Below are 17,329 nucleotides of genomic sequence, written 5' to 3'. Positions count from 1 at the left end.
TTGGCGTCACCCTTCCCATCTCTTTGGCACTCACAGCAGGTAGCTGCACGTACTCAATGATAAAACAGACATCACTGAAAAGCTCCATAAAGATCTTTCTTGGTCCAAACTATCGATTTTATAAGTTTGTCTTTTAAAAATTGACATGCTGACCTAGAGGGGACAGGAGCCCCACAAGGTCCAAATATATCTGGGCACAGGGGTCTTCTCTGAGACCGTTTTTCCAACCAAGGACCATGCATGGATTATAACCTATAACCCCTGCTCAGACATAGCCCATGGTAGCTCAATATCCAAGTGGGTTCCCTAGTAAGGGGGACAGGAATTGTCTCTGACATGAACTCAATGTATGGCTCACTGAGCTTCCCCTCCCCACTGAGGGAGGAGCAGCCTTGCTAGGCCACAGATAAGGACATTGCAACCATCCTGAAGATAGCTGATAAGCTAGGGCCAGATGCAGAGAGAGAAGAACACCCACTCTCAGTGGACTCGGAAGGGGGCAGGGAGGAGATGAGGGAGGGAGGGGAGGATTGGGAGGGAAAGAGGGAGAGGGCTACAGCTGGGAAACAAGTAAATGTATAAAATTATTTAAAAATTAAAAAAAAATTTAAAAATTGACATGCTGTCATCAGTGGCTGGCTCTTTGATCACCTCCCCCTGGGGGAGGCAGCCTTGCCAGGCCACAGAGAAAGATGATGCAGCCAGCCTTGATGAGAACTGATAAGCTAGGGTCAGATAGAAGTGGAGGAGGTCTTCCCCTATCAGGGGAAAAGGGCATAGGAGGAGAAGAGGGAGGGTGGGTGAGGCTGGGAGGAGACTAGAGAGGGGCTACAGTGGGGATACAAAGTGAATAAATTGTAATAAATAAATAAATTTAACTTAATTTACAATATAATAATAATAATTTGATATGCTATTAAAATGTCATCCTTTTTATGACTTTGTGGTACCTGTACAAAAAAAAAAAATCATACTATATGTATGTGATAAATCTAGAATCGTATTTCTCTTGGTATGAACTTTTTACAGAGTGAGGAAAATATAGCTTTGGAGTAAAACTTGAACTCCATTCTGACTCGGGCTGGAGAGATAGTTCAGTGGTTAAAAAGACACACTGCCTTTATAGAGGACGGCAATTCTGTTCCCAGCACCCATGCTGCTAACAATTACCAATAATAACAAAATTTAATCTTTTAATAATTATTACAAATATAATGTTTTAATAATTATTATAATAACATATTGATTCCAGCCAGAGAGAACCTGATTCCTCCTCCTAAAGTCTATGAGCACTTGCACTCTCACATGCATAAGTCAACACACAGACTCTTACACATAATTAAATAAATTTATAAAAATATTATTTAACTTAATAACTTAACCTTAGGAAAAAAATCATCAGTCTACATATTATAATTTCCATGTTCTCGAGTGACCTTTCCACCTCAGAATGTCAGCTCTCTTTTCAAGTAAACTTAATAATCATTTTTTTATAAAAGGAGTGAGAGATATTCTATATAAAATGCTGGCATGGAGGAAGAGGGGATAGAACGGCATAGAGGTGGGATAGAAGGACATAGAGGTGACAGGAGTCCCACAAGGAAAGCGACAAAGCTTTAAGAAAACTGAGCCCAAGGGGTCCTACAGAGACTGATTTACCAACCAAGGAGAGGACCTAGACCCCCTGCTCAGATGTAGCCTATTGGCAGCTCAGTCTCGATGTGGGTTTCCGAGTAAGGGGAGCAGGGGCTGCCTGTCATGAACTCTGTTGCCTGCTCTTTGATTACTTGACCTGGAAAAGAAGATCCAGGCAATCCTGAAGAGACTTAATAAGCTAGGGTCAGAGGGTAGGGAAGGGGCATAGGAGCAAAGAAAGAGGAAGGGTGAGACTGAGAGGAGTTGAGGGAGGGGGCTTCAATCATATATATATATATATATATATATATATATATATATATATATATATATATATATATATATATATATATAAAATGAACAAATTGTAAAAAAATAATAAGAAAAAATTTTAAATGCCGGAATAAGGTAAATATGAAATATAGATGTTTTTCTTTAATTTTGAATAAGCAAAGTTTATTACAGGCTAGTTGTTTTTTTATTAATTACAGTTTATTTTTTTTGTATCCCAGCTGTAGGCCCCTCTCATATTCCTTCCCAATCCCATCTTCTCTCCCTCATCTCCTCCCATGTCCCTCTCCAAATCCACTGATAGGGGAGGTCCTCCTCCCTTTCCCTCTGACCCCAGTCTATCAGGTCTCATCAGGACTGGCTGCATTGTCTTCTTCTGTGACCTGGTAAGGCTGCTCCCTCATTAGGCTAGTTTTAATTTTAAATTTTTTTCTTTATTATTATTATTTATTACAATTTATTCACTTTTTATCCCGGCTATAGCTCGCTCCCTCCCTCATCTCCCCCCTGTCCACCCTCCTTTCTCCCCCCCCCACTCCTCCTCTATTGCAGTGATAGGGGAGGTGGACCTCCCCTACTATCTGACCCTAGCCTATGGGGTCTCATCAGGACGGTCTGGATAATCTTTCTATGTAGCCTAGATAGGCTACCTCACCAGGGGGAGATGATCAAAGAGCTGGCCAGAGAGTATAAAATATATTTAACCTTCCCAAAAATGTTGCTCTAACTGTATATTTTAACCTATAGATTAGATATTGACAATGTAAGCATAAAAAACATATAAAACTGTGATACTGTGTAATCATCTGTTAACTGGTGTCTACTCCATTTTTCATCATCTGAAGCTGAAAATACAACTCCGAACAAAACCCAAGCTGAATGTCTTTGCAGTGTCATCACATTTTAAAAAGAAATTTCCCATCTTTTCACAATGATTTTTAAAATACTAAGGAGGAAACTTTGAGGATGTTTGCACCAAGCCCATGTGCATGTGTTTCACAGGAAGAGTCACCCCACCCCATAAAATCCTAAGCTGTTATCTAAGGACCTATGAACTAAGGCTCACATCTATCTCACATGTAGCATCTCCCTCCCATGACCTCAGTTTCCACTATCTTAGCATCTGTAGACTGAGCCATGCATGGGTCCACAACTGGCCCTGCTAGACCCTTGGTGGTGATCTCAAATCCCTATGATTTGAAACTCTGAGGCCCTGTTGCACTCCAAGGAAGCCCTGTTCTTCCCCCACCCATGAGGACTCTAAGGCAGCAACCTGAAGACCTATGTTAAATGCCTGTACACCATGACAGTTCTTGCCTCTGTCTCTCTCTGCCACACCAACCTCAGTTTCTGAGGAGCTTCAAGAAGAACCTTCTAGAACCATAGAAAGTTCCTTCTTGTGATCATAGCTTCATTTTCCCTTAGCTGAACAAATATGACTTCTGATACCCCAATAGAGCATCACCTCTGAGTGTCCTTGAGACTGAACCACAAATACAAATCCAGAAGATTCAAAACCTGACAAGTTGGGTAACAGCAAGGAGAAATCCAAATGCACACTCAACATTGATAGTGTAGATGTCCATGCCAAAAGACCCAGCCAATGACCTAACCCCAGATGCCCAAGGCCCTTTGTGAAAACAAAAAAAAAGAACCAATACATTATTCCTATGGTAGCTTTCTCAAAAAAGCAATTTAGAAGAGCCACAGTACAATAACCACAAAATAACAATTATAAGCATAAAAATAATTCAAAGGGAGTATGAATAAACACCTGAACCAAGACCAATGCAACACAAGCAGTTGAATAAAATAAGGCAATTTGGAATATGAAAATTTACCGTTTTAGAATTTCATTCATGTATATAATGCATTAGAAAGCCCACCTCCCATTCTCTCTTGTCCACTTCCTCTATTTTCCTCACCACTACTACCACCCCACAAACTTCAGGTGTTCTTTTTTAACATTCACTCAGTTAACTTAGTCATGATACCAATTAGGAATAACTACAGTAATTCAAACAAATGGACTTGAGATCAGAAATCACATGATCATCTCAGATACAAAAGAATCTACTGACAAAATACAAAATCCTTTTTTGAGAGCACCATTTGGGCTTCCAGGGAGGCAACCAACTTCCCTGCCTATGAACCACATCAATGACTAGAATGGCATTATAACCCTTAGAGGACAGTGCTGTCACTAAGACCTTGGTGGTAGCCAACAGGTCTCTATCTAAACTAAGATCAACTCAACAGAAGGCAAGTCATGCCCGAAACTGGAAACCTAGATAACTACTCAGTGCTAGTGAAGTCATGGATATTGGATGAGAACCTAAAATCACTACTTTACTGAACCAGAATAACCCTAACAACAATTTGTCTTTATATCCACAGATGAAGGTAGTCTTTACCCTCATCAAGGAAACGTCTCTTTGCAATGGGAACCAAAGGCTTGAATCAGGTTTTATATTAGTGTCCTTGGTCCATTTGGAGTTGAGTTTTGTTCAAGGTGAGAGATTAGGATCCAGTTGTATTCTTCTACATGTACCTTTCCAGTTTGTCTGGAACTATTTGTTGTAAAATGTCTTTTTGTCAAAAATCAAGTGTCTGTAGGAGCATCAGGTTATATCTGGACCTGCAGTTCTATTTTATTTGGTAAATGTGTCTGAGTTTGTGCCTGTACCACTTTTCTTATACCCACAGATAAAGGTAGCTCCCACTCTTTATCAAGAAGCTTTTTCTGATGGTATCCTGGTTAGGTTTTGGGTTGGGGAGGTTCTCTGTTTGTTTTTTGTTGTCATCTGGACACAAGCTAGGGTTTTCTGGGGAGAGGAAACCTCAATTAGAAAATGCCTCCACCAGTTAGATGAGTAGCTGAAAAGGTTCTTTTCCACTCTGTAGATGTCTCAAGCTTTTTAGGTTTTGGGGGGTCCCGTTCGTCAGTTGTTGGCCTTAGTTCCTGAGTTAACTGAGTCCTATTCACATAGTCCTTTCTTTCATCTGTGTGAAAAGACTTCTGTGTGAAAAGACTTCTCACAGTCTCAGCACTTCTGGCTTCACATTGTGTCTTCGGTCCATTTGGAGTTAGTAAGCCTATTTTCTTGATAAATGATTGATGTGGGGGTGCCCAGCTGACTGTGGGTGGTATCATACCTGGGAAGGTGGCTCTGTGTTGTGTATGAAAGCAGGCTGAACAAAACAAGTAAGCAGTGGTTTCTGCTTCGCTTCCCACCTCCAGGTTCCTGGCTTGCTTGAGTTCCTACTATAGCTCTCCTTTATAATGGCCTGTGAGCTGCATGGTGAAATAACCTTCTTCTTCCCCCAAGGTGTCTTTGTCACAGTAGTAGAGAGGTAACACAGAAATTCGTACCAGGATCGTGTGATATTGCTGTGACAGTCATTATCACGTTGTTTTAGGGGTAATTGTGGATGTGTTTGAAACTTTGATCTGACAACATCATTGAGTGTTCATTGCTTAATGAGCTCTTACTGGAGTGTGGAAGACAAGAATGATAATAACAACACTGACGATGGAGGCTTAGCTTGTGATGTTTCAGAGGAAAGTAAAGACTCTACCATGCGATGTTTACGCACTGAAGTAAAACATTCACACTACTGGAACAGTTAATGGTCGTTAACTGGAACTGAGAAATCACCTTTGAGTAAGAGGAGAGCAGCATCTTTGAGATGAAACCTTATGAAAATACTTCCTTTGTGTCAGTGCACAGTATCTGTAGTCCAGACATGGCCAGGGCTGAATCTCATACTATCAGCTGAGCATGATAATGTGTAAACATCTCCCATGTGTTACTGGATTTAGTGGTATTTGAACTGCAAGATGAAGAGAATCATGGAAAGCAGTGGAGGCTTGGCACTAAGAGAGGCCAGGAAAGACCACTGATGAAGGTGCAGCATCAGGAGCACTGAGTACGCTTGGCTTGACAAGGTTGTGCAGAAAAACTAAGGCTTATAGAAATTAAATTTTTAAAGTGTTTGAGTTTCTTAGACTAAATAGGACTGTTATGGTTGTGTGTGTGTGTGTGTGTGTGTGTGTGTGTGTGTGTGTGTGTGTGATATTAATGAGATCTGGAGGATGAACCAGAAAGGAAAGATGTATTTGTGTGTCAAGTTGACAAAGGTTCCATTATGTTGATTAGTTTATTATCAACACAGCTAGTGTTATCTGGGAAGATGGAACCTCAACTGAGAAAATGTCTTCATAAAATCGGGTGAGATAGAAAGACCTGGAGGGAACAGAAGCTCTACAAGGAGACCAACAGAGCCAAAAATCTGGACTGAGGGGGTCCTGCAGAGGCTGACAAATCAACCAAGGACCATGCATGGAGAGGACCTAGACCCCTTGCTCAGATGTAGCCCATGGGCAGTTCAGTCTTCATGTGGATTCCCTAGTAAGGAAAGCAGGGACAGTCTCTGACATGAACTAAATGGCTGGCTCTTTGACCACCTCCCTCTGGGGAGGTGGCCTAACTAGGCCACAGAGAAAGAGGATCCAAACAGTCCTAATGAGACCTGATAGGCTAGGGTCAGGTAGTAGAGGAGGAGGACCCCTCCTATCAGTGGACTAGAAGAGAAACATAAGAGATGAAGAGGGAGGGAGGGTAGGACCAGGAAGAGATAAGGGAGGGGCGTACAGCTGGAATACAAAGTGAATAAATTATAGTAAATAATAATAATACTAATAATAAAGAAAAATGTAATTGGCCTATAGGCCAGTCTGTGGAACATTTTCTTGATTAATTATTGATGTGAGAGGGCCCAGTGTGCTAGGGACTGTGTCACCCCTAGACAGGTGGTCCTGCATTGTATAAGGAGCAGGCTGATCAAGCCATAAAAGAAAAATCAATAAGCAACTTTCCTCTATGGTCTCTTCATCAGTTCCTCCCTCCAGGTTTCTGCTCTGCTTCCAGTTCCTGCCATGGACTCTCTTCATGATAGACTTTAAGCTGTAAGGTGAAATAAACACTTTCCTCACCCAAAGTGCTTCCGGTTATAGTGTCTTTATCACAGAATAGAAAGAAAACTCACACAGATGGAGACGATTATAGCAACGCACAGCTGGTTAAAATTCAGAGAATAAGATGCCTTTGGGTGACCAGCTTGAGTTTATAAGCCTCCAATGCTACATTTAATCCAAAGGATCAGAAAAAAAAAAATTACAGGGAGATTGTAAATGTTAGAAGACCAGGATCCTGTTGATAATTTCTTCCAAACCTGGCAGGAAAAGTGTACCATGAACTCTCAACAACATGGATGTTTAAAAAAAAAAAAAAAAAAACCCTTCTAGTTACACCACTAGCTTACATGCTGTTGTGGATGGAAGAAATTTCACAAGACCCAACCCATGGACAATAATATGAACTGGTGTTGTCATTGTGCAGGTCTTGTTTAGGCCGTCCTTTATAAGATTTAATGAATAAAATTCTGTCTCTCTCTCTCTCTCTCTCTCTTTGGGTGGGTTAACTGGACTTTTATTTGTGATATTTAAGAGAATAAGGCTTCCTAAGCTCCTCCCCTTCTTCTGGTGGTCTGGGACAAAAACTGTGAGGGGAGATGCTTAATGTTGTGGCCTGAGTTGGGACAGGGACTCCTCTGCAGTCTAGAGCCTCTCTTTAGCTCTCATGTTCTTGCTGGGGTTGATGGTTCAGAGCTTCTTACTCCTCGGAGGCCATGTAGTCCATGAGGTTCACCACCTTGTTGCTGTAGCAGTATTCACTGCAGTGCTAAGAAATTAGCTTTACAAAGTTGTCATTGAGATCAATGCCAGCCCTAGCAGCAGAGGTGGAATAGTAAGTATCACTATAAAACTTGCAAAAGACCATCTGGTCCTCAGTGAAGCCACGGATGCCCTTTAGTGGGCACTTAGATACCTGCTTCACTACCATCTTGATGTCATCATACTTGGAAGCTTTCTGCAGGCCAGCATGTCAAATCCACAATGAACACACTGGTGGTAGGAACACAAAAGGACATGCCAGTAAGCTTCCCATTCAGCTCTGGGATGGCCTAGCCCACAGCTTTGGCAGCACTGGTGGATGCAAAGATCATGTTCTGGGCAGCCCCACAGCCATCACCCCAGCTTCCCAGAGGGGTCAGCCACAGTCTTCTGGGTGACAGCGATGGCATAGACTGTGGTCATAAGCCCTTCCACAATGCCAAAGTTGCCATGGATGACCATGGCTAGGGGGCCTAAGCATTTGGTGATACAGGAAACATTGCTGACAATCTTGTGTGAGTTTTCATACTTCTCAAGGCTCACATCCATCACAAACATGGGGGCATTGGCAGAAAAGGCAGAGATGCTAACTTATTCGGCCCCACCCTTCAAGTGGGCCTCATCTTTCTCCATGGTGGTGAAGACATCAGTAGTCTCCACAACATTCTTGGCACCAGCATTACCACATTTGATGGTGGGATCTCACTCCTGGAAGCTGGTGATGGCCTTCTCTGTGATGACAATTTTTCCTTTTTCAGCCTTGACTGTGCTGTGGAACTTGCCATGAATAGAGTAATATTGGACCATGCAGACAATGTAATTGAGGTCAATGAAGGCATCAATGATGGCAACAACATCCACTTTGCCATAGTTGAAAGGAGGTAACCAGGCTCCCAATATGGCCAAATCCATTCACTGTGACCTTCACCATTGTGAAGGGACAAGGCTGCCACTGCACAAAAGGATGCAGCTGTCTTGGAATGGGGAGGAACAGAGAGCCACAATTGTGGCTTACTCAGAAGGCACTACCTCGTAGTAGACATGCTGGTCCTCTAACTCTCTTTAAGTGAACAGGTTGTACTACAGATGTATCAAGTATGAAATTCACAAATAATAATAATAATAATAATAATAATAATAACAATAATAATAATAAGGCGGCTTAGTATTCAACATATCTACCAAGCCAGAACACCCATTTTCTTCTCTGTGGTCTAACTCTGTGAGTCTACTCCCAAAATATGCCACCAAATCTAGCTGGGATCGCATACCCAGTGTTCTGCTTTGTCTGTCCATCACTATCTATTGTGTAACCAACCCTTAGGCTTCTGGTAGAAAACATCTTACCTATGACCACTCACAGGTCTATTCTTGACAATGTCCTATCACTACACCCAGCCAGATGTCGCACATCATTCTCCAAGTTCTAGCCTTGTAAGTCAAGCGGACACTGCTTATCCAGTCCTTCTCCCCAGCTAGCTAGATACCATCTGGATCCCGCATCTAGAGCACCAGCAAAATTCACCTGTTGCCTGCACAACAACCTACTTCTATGTATTTTTCAGGATCCACATATCTTGTCACTACCCATGGGTCCCTTCTGTACTACAACCAACCTCTCCAGCTACCTAGATCTCTCACATCCTTCTCCAAGCTCTAGCTCCATGAGTCTTTCTGTCTCTCTTCCTTTACAAACCCTCATCAATTCATCAGATCTTGCCTGGGTCCAGCATCAATGCCCTAGCCTAGTCCAGCCTCCCCTGTTGTGCCAAACCAATCTTTTGGCTTCTGCCAAGACCCTCCCTACCTATACCCAAATTGCAGGCCCTTATCATGCCATTGATCTATATCTTTCTGCATACTCCAGGAGACACATTCTATATACTATTCCTGTCCACCTGACTTCATTCCACCCAAGACATTTCCAACCCATAGGCCCAAGCCACCCACATAGCTTTTCTTCCTCCCCAATCTGCTCTGTTCATATGGCTTACAGAACTAACAAAAGAAGTCCTCAGGCTAAGATTTCATCATTAAAAAAAAAAAATAGAAATAACACAAAAGATCAAAAAAGGTTATCTTCTTTTCAAAACCTACCAGTTCTGGGCACTCCCTGGCAACCTACTGGCAATCCATCACAATCCCACTCTTTTGCTGGCCATCAAAGCAGGTAGAAGGACTTTAAACCTTTATTCTCTCTTATCTTCACCAAATCTAACACTCCCCCCCCCCAGGCTCCTCCACAGCTCTATAAAAAGCTATATGCTGTAGCCCCTCCTCCTTCTCTGTCTCTATTCTTAGGGGACTAAGCAGTTCCTGGTGGCATATCCTGCTCTTCTCCCTCCTGTGAAACCCCTGCGCCAGACCATCACATCCTTAAGTAGTAGTTTCTAATACCTAGAAACACACTCTATCCAGAACACCCTGTGGCCACATAAAGCAGGATCTCAGAAGCATTTCCTACCAAGCAACCCACAGCCACCACACTCTCCTAAAAACCAGAGATGGCAACAGAAACCAAGGAGTGAACACCCTCCCAACAAAGACAATACCAGATATTAGCACTTAGAATCACAGACATTCCAAAGCTAGAAGCCTAGGCACCGGTGTGAGAATAAAATCAGTCACTGCTGGGACAATACATCTTCACTTAAGGCCAGCCACCCTATTACAGTAGGTCCTGAGCAATGCAACACAGCTGAAGTATAAGACAAAAAAATAAAAAGACCCTTTAACAATAATATGTTAGAGATCTGGGCATGGTGGTGCATGCCTTTAAACTCAGCATGTGGGAAGCAGAGGCAGGCTGATCTCTGTGAGTTTGAGGCTAGTTTGGTCTACAAAGCCAGTTCGAGGACAGCAGATACCAGCTATGACAACTATACACATCAAAGCATTCAGTCACAATAGATGTAGGAAAAAAAAAGACATTCCATGATTTTAAAAAAATTTAAGCAGTATCTATAAATACAGCCCAACTGTAGGCACTAGAAGGAAAACTTTAACCTGAAAAGGTTAACCATGCCTAAGAAAACACATGGAATAAATAACTAGGACCATTCAATCAAAAGAAGAGTAGGGGAGTTGAACTTCTACATAACAAACACAAAATAACAGGAGTCAAGAAAAATTGCTCACTGATAACTTTCAACATCTTGATTTGCCAATAAAAAGACACTGACTAACAAATGAATTGGAAAACATTCTTCTGTGGCATCCAAGAAAGACACATTAACATCAAGAATAGAAGCCACCTCAAGGTAAAAGATGGAAAAATATTATAAGCAAACAGAACTAAAAAGGAAGCCATTTTAATATCTGACAAAATAGACTTCAAACTAAAACTAATTAAACAGACAGAGAATAGTACATATACATTAAAGGGAGAAAAATCTACCAAAATAATATGACAATCCTTTTGTCTTGTTTTTTGAGACTGGATTTCCCTGTGTAGCATGGTGGTCCTAAAATTCATTATGTAGACTAGTCTAGCTTCGAAATCAGAGATCCACCTGCCTCCCGGCATGCACCACCAACCAGTTTAGATATCATAATTCTGAATGTCTATGCCCTTAATGCAAGGGCACCCACACCAAAATATTGAACCTCGCACATGAGTAGTGGAGTCAATACTCCACTCTCATTAATGGAAATGGCATCCAGACAAAATTAATCAGAGAACTGCTAGAGCTAGCTCACATCATAAACCAAATGGGCCTAACAGATCTCAGATATCTTCACCGAACCACAAAAGAATATACCTTCTTCTTAGCGCTTCATGGAACTTTCTCTACTGTTGGCTACATACTGAGTCACAAAGAAAATCTCAATAGACACAAGAATATTGAAATGACCCCCTGCAGCCTATCAGACCACCATGGATTAAAGCCGGATTTCAACAACAACAGAAACAATGAAAAGCTTACAAACTCATTGAAACTGAATAGCTCTCTACTGAATGACTATAATAAAATTTTTTAAACTTCCTAGAATTCAATGAAAATGAAGAACAACACAACCAAACTTGAGATAAAATGAAAGTGGTTTTAAGAAGACCTTGTATAGCACTAAGGGCCTACACAAAGAAACTGGAGATTTCATACTATCTAATTAACAGTACACATGAAATCTCTAAAATAAAAGGAAGCAAATACATCCAAGAAGAGTAGACTGCAGGAAATAGTCATGCAGGACTGAAATCAATAAGATAGACACAAAGAGAACAACACAAAGAATCAATATATGCCACAGCCATATCGAATGGGAACAGTGAAAGTCATAAAGCCCATACAGCTGCTTGACAAAGATCCAGCAAAGCTGAGGCTAGCGATCGCTGTGGGGCAGATTCCCACTCTTTTGGCCTTGATCTCTTTGTATTGCATGCTTGGGGGTCTTTTGTTATTTGTACAACTTGGGGATATTGGATCAATGAAAATTTTCTAATGAATCATTTACGTATCCTCCCAGGAGGCATAATGCTTCTAAGCTTTTCCAAGAATGTCCTGACTATTCTACCCCTCCTTCCTTTAGGGAGATATCCTTATCTGGCCCTACTTAAAAGTCATCATTTTGCCCTGGAGGTTGTGACTCAAATAATTATGCCAGAAACCTTCTTATGAGGCTCTGACTCAAAGATGCTCTCAGCACATCTGCCCCTGCAATTACTCAGAAGCAAAATAATCAAACTTTAAAAGGTAAACAATATTTGGTGGGCTAGAGAAGTTGGTAGCAGATCAAATGGAAAGCCTCCTAAGGTAGACAAAGAATGATATGGATACATGAAAAAAGAATAAAATAGTAAGACCTCCTTTTCTTAAAAAAAACGAACTCATACAAGGTCACGATAGTGTCCTATGACCAAGGAAGAAAATAATAGCAAGATTAGCCACATAAATAAATTCTATAAATATATAAAATATAAATGCTGTATTATTGCAGAAATTAAGGAGTAACTGCAGCAGCTTTGGCCTAAAAACTTTTCCTGGACCAAATTACAATTAGCACTCTGACTTCTGACTATTGAAAGTTGATAATACACTGCCTGGAACATGACAGTCTGCCCAGGCTGGCTTGGATGTTTTCTGTCTAGTACCTTTGAAACTGCAAGAGCTACCAGCCTGAGAATAGGCTATCATGCTTTGATAAAATATTCCCTTGAAACTGCAATATTGCTAAAAATCTAATTGTGGAATTGAAGGAAATTGATTATAAAAGATAATTCCGTTCTGTCATTATGAAAGACCCCTGCCTCACCCTAAGTTAAACATAGCTAACGCCATTTTGTGAGACACCACTGTTTTGTAAAACTCTGAAGGCCAGATGAGAAACTGAAAAATTACTAAGAAACCTAGCTGTGTCACCCACTTGGAATATCTGTGGTCAGGCTGCCCCTGTTGAACTAAAAACAGTTTGTGTTAATCACCCTCATGGATATCTGTGAGACTGTTTCAGTTAAGATAGAGAAAAACAAAATAACAGGTGGTGGGCCACGTCAAGGAGTCATCATGACCATTGTGACCACCCAGTTCCTGGAATCTTGGTGTCCCTGCCAAACTTTGACGCAAACCGTGGTCTCGTGTAAACGTACCAATCAGCCCCCTGTAACCATGCCTCTCGCTTCTGTACCAGGGCTTCTGCTCTAAAACCCTATAAAAACCCCAGTTTTTCCCCAAGGAGGTGCGGAAGTCTCCCGAATGACTTTTCGCCCCGGGTACCCGTGTATCAAAATAAAAGCCTCTTGCTGTTTGCATCCGAATGGCCTCGTTGTTCCTTGGGAGGGGGTCTCTCTGACGGAAGATACCCTCCGGGGATCTTTCAATTATCCATTAATAATAACTGAACTTATGACAAAGTAGTAGTTAAAACACATGTCCAGGAACAAAAATAATATGATCTATGTTGTGGAACTAGCTATCTTTACCTACTAAATTCTGTACAAATACAGAAGCACCAAGACTGTCAGTCAGGATGCAAAACCTCTCCCGATCCCCGTGTGTGCCTCATTCCTCTTTGTCCCTTGCCAGGCTTGCATCCACCCTTCGTCAGGCCATGACCTCACTCGGGCTGGACCCCGGCAAATATAACAAAGAGTTGGTTCTTTGAGAAGATCAAGAAGAGAGACAAACCATTACTTAGCCAAACTACCTAAAAGACACAGAGAGAATATCCAAATTAACAAAATCAGAAACGGAAAGGGGGATATGTACTAGACACAGAGGAATTCCAAAGACTCTTTAGGCCATGCTTCAAAATCTGTACTCCACAAAAATGGAAAATCTAAAAGAAATGGACAAATTTCTTGATAGATTAACACTTACCAAAGTTAAATCAAGACCAGATAAACAATTTAAATATACCCATGAACCTCAGTCATTAAAAGTTCTCCCAACCAAAAAAAAAAATTCCTTTAGCGCAGAATTCTACCAGACTTTCAATACCAATACTAATGCCAATACTCCTCAAGTTTTTCCACAAAAATAAACAGAAGGAACATTGCCAAATTTTTTTTATAAGGCTGCAGTCACCATGATATGCAAACCACACAAAGATCCAATTAAGAAACAGAATTTCAGGACAATTTCCCTCATGAACACTGATACAAAGATACTCAACAAATACTTGCAAATCTAATCCAAGAACACATCAAAAACATCATTCACCATGATCAAGTAGGCTTCATCCCAGGGATTCAGGAATGGTTCAACATATGAAAATAGGTCAATGTAATCCACTATATAAGCAAACTGAGAAAAAAAATCAACATGATCATTTCATTAGATGCTGAAAAAGCCTCTGACAAAATCCGACATCATTTTATGATAAAAGATTTGGAGAGATCAGGGATACAAGGAACTTACTTAAACAAAATAAAGGTGATTTACAGCAAGCCTTTAGCCAACATCAATTTAAATGGAGATAAACTCAAAGTAATTCTACTAAAATCAGGAACAAGACAAGGCTGTCCACTCTCTCTGAACTTATTAAATATAGTTCTTAAAGTTCTAGCTAGAGCAATAAGACAACTGAAAGACATTAAGGAGATACAAATTAGAAAGGACGAAGTCGAAGTACTGCTATATACAGATGATATGATAGTATACATAAACAACCACAAAAGTTCTACAAGGGGATTTTTACAACTGATAAACACCTTCAGCAAAGCTGGTGAATACAAAAGTAACTCAAAAGACATCAGTAGCTCTCCTATACACAAATGACAACAGAGGTGAGGAAGAAAGTAGGGAAACTACACCCTTCACAATAGCCACAAATAACTTTAACCAAGAAAATGAAGGACTTGTATGACAGGAACTTAAAGTCTTTGAGAAAACTTGGAGGAGATATCAGCAGATGGAAAGATATCCTACACTCATGGATCAGTAGTATTAACATAGTATAAATGGCCATCTTACCAAGAGCAACCTACAGATTCAATGCAATACCCATAAAAATTCCAACAATTCTTTACAGAGCTTGAAAGAACAATACTCAATTTCATATGGGAAAACAGAAATTTTAGAATAGCTAAAACAGTCCTGTACAATAAAAGAACTTCCATACCTATCATCATCCCTGATTTCAAGCTGTAGTACTCTATGGTAATTAAAAAACAAACAAACATGGTATTAGCATAAAAACAGACAGGTTTATCAAGTGTATCCAATTGAATTGAAGACCTAGACGTAAATCCACACAGCTATGGAAACCTGATTTTATATAAAGATACCAGAACTATACAATGGAAAAAAAGAAAGTATCTTCAACAAATGATCTAAACTATATGTTGGCATGTAGAAGAATTCAAATAGATCCATATCTATCACTCTTTAGAAAACTCAAGTCCAAGTTGGATCAAATACCTAAGTACAAAACCATATATACTAACCTGATAGAAGAGAAAGTGTGGAATAGTCTTGAGTGCAGATTGGTACAGGAGACAATTTTCTGAACAGAATAGCAATAGTTCAGTAAGATCAACGATTAATAAAAGAGACCCTGTGAAACTGAAAAACTTCTGTATGGCAAACGAAACTGTCAATAAGACAAAGCAGCAGCCTACAGAACAGCAAAAAATCTTCACCAACTCTGAATCTGACAGACAAGGCTCAATATCCAAAATATATAAAGAACTCAAGAAACTAGCCATTAACAATCCAGATAATCCAATTTAAAAAACAGAGTACACCATAGGAGAGAGCCAACCCCTGTCACTACTAATGATATTTTGTTATGCTTACAGACAGAGCCTAGCATAACGGTCTTCTGAGAGGCTTCATCCAGCAGCTGATGGAAACAGAGGCAGAGACCCACATCCAAACAATAGGTGAAGCTCAGGGAGTTCTGTGGAAGAGTGGGAGGGAGGATAGAGGGAGCTGGAGGGGTTAAGGACACCATAAGAAGGCAAACAGAGTAAACTAACCTGGGCCCATGGGGACACACAGAGACTGAATCACCAACCAAAGGACATTCTTGGACTGGACCTAGACCCCCTATACATTTGTAGCAGATGTGCAGCTTAGACAACATGTGAGTCCCCTAACAATGGAAGTAGGGGCTGTCTGTACTCTGTTGCCTGCCTCTGGATCCTTTTTCCCCAGCTTGCTGCCTTATCAGGCCTCAGTGGGAGAAGATGCACTTAGTCCTACTGCAACTTGAGGTGCCAGGGTAGGTTGGTGGCCCTTTGAGGCCTCCCCTTCTCTGAGAAGAAGGAAAGGGGAAATGGGGGAGGGGTGTGTGAAAATGGGAATGGGAGGAGAGAAAGGAGGGGGCTGATATCATACTGTAAAGTGATTAAATAAAATTTTAAAAATGAAAAATAATGAGGTACAAATCTAAACAGAAGTCCCAACAGAGGAATCTCAAAAAGCCAAGAAACTCTTAAAGAAATGTTCAACACCCTTAGCCATCAGTGAAATACAAATAAAAGTGACCCTGAGATTACATCTTACACCAGTCAGAATGGTTAAGATCAAAACACAAGTGACAACTCACACTAGCAAGGATGTGGAGCAAGGGAAACAATCCTCTATTGTTGATGGGAATGCAAACTTGTACAACTACTTTGGAAATCAGTTTCTTAGAAAATTAGAAATCTACCTCAAGACCCATATATAGTATTCCTGGGCATATACCCAAGGGATACTCCATCCTATCACAAGGACACTTGTTCAACTATGTTTACAACAGCTTTATTTACAATAGCTATAAACTAGAAACAAAGTAGATGATCCTCAGTCAATAAGTGAATAAAGAAAATGTGGTACATTCATACAATGGAATATTATGCAGCTGTTAGGAAAATGACATCATGAAATTTGCCACTAGGCAAGGCTTCCAGTGGAGGGGCTGAAACACCAAACTAGCCACAAAACCTTTGACATACAATTTAGCTGCTTGCATGATGTGCTGTGGTAAAGATGGCACAGAATTTGTGAAATTGGCCAACCAGTGACTGTTCCAACTTGAAACCCATGCCATGAGAGGTAGCTGACACCTGACACTGCTTGGAAGGCCAAGAACCAGAGGATAGATTTAAAAAAACAAACAAACCACAACAACAAATCTTTAAAAATTTAAAGATTAAAATAATTGTGTCCTATCTAACTACAATGCAATAAATGTAAAAGTATCTCTGAACTAATCTCTAGTGAAGACACAAACTCATGG

General features: G+C 40.6%; 1 protein-coding gene across 1 annotated transcript in view; it reads right to left on the bottom strand.

Annotated features, from left to right (window-relative positions):
- Dpy19l2 (dpy-19 like 2) overlaps positions 1-17,329 on the bottom strand; it is a 130,319-nt gene that overhangs the window by 101,866 nt on the left and 11,124 nt on the right. The gene's annotated exons all lie outside the window — the stretch shown is intronic.

The sequence above is a fragment of the Psammomys obesus genome, unplaced genomic scaffold, assembly GCF_907164565.1.
Source record: "Psammomys obesus unplaced genomic scaffold, mPsaObe1.curated_primary_1811, whole genome shotgun sequence".
Taxonomy (NCBI): domain Eukaryota; kingdom Metazoa; phylum Chordata; class Mammalia; order Rodentia; family Muridae; genus Psammomys; species Psammomys obesus.
This window is presented reverse-complemented; position numbering and strand designations above follow the sequence as displayed.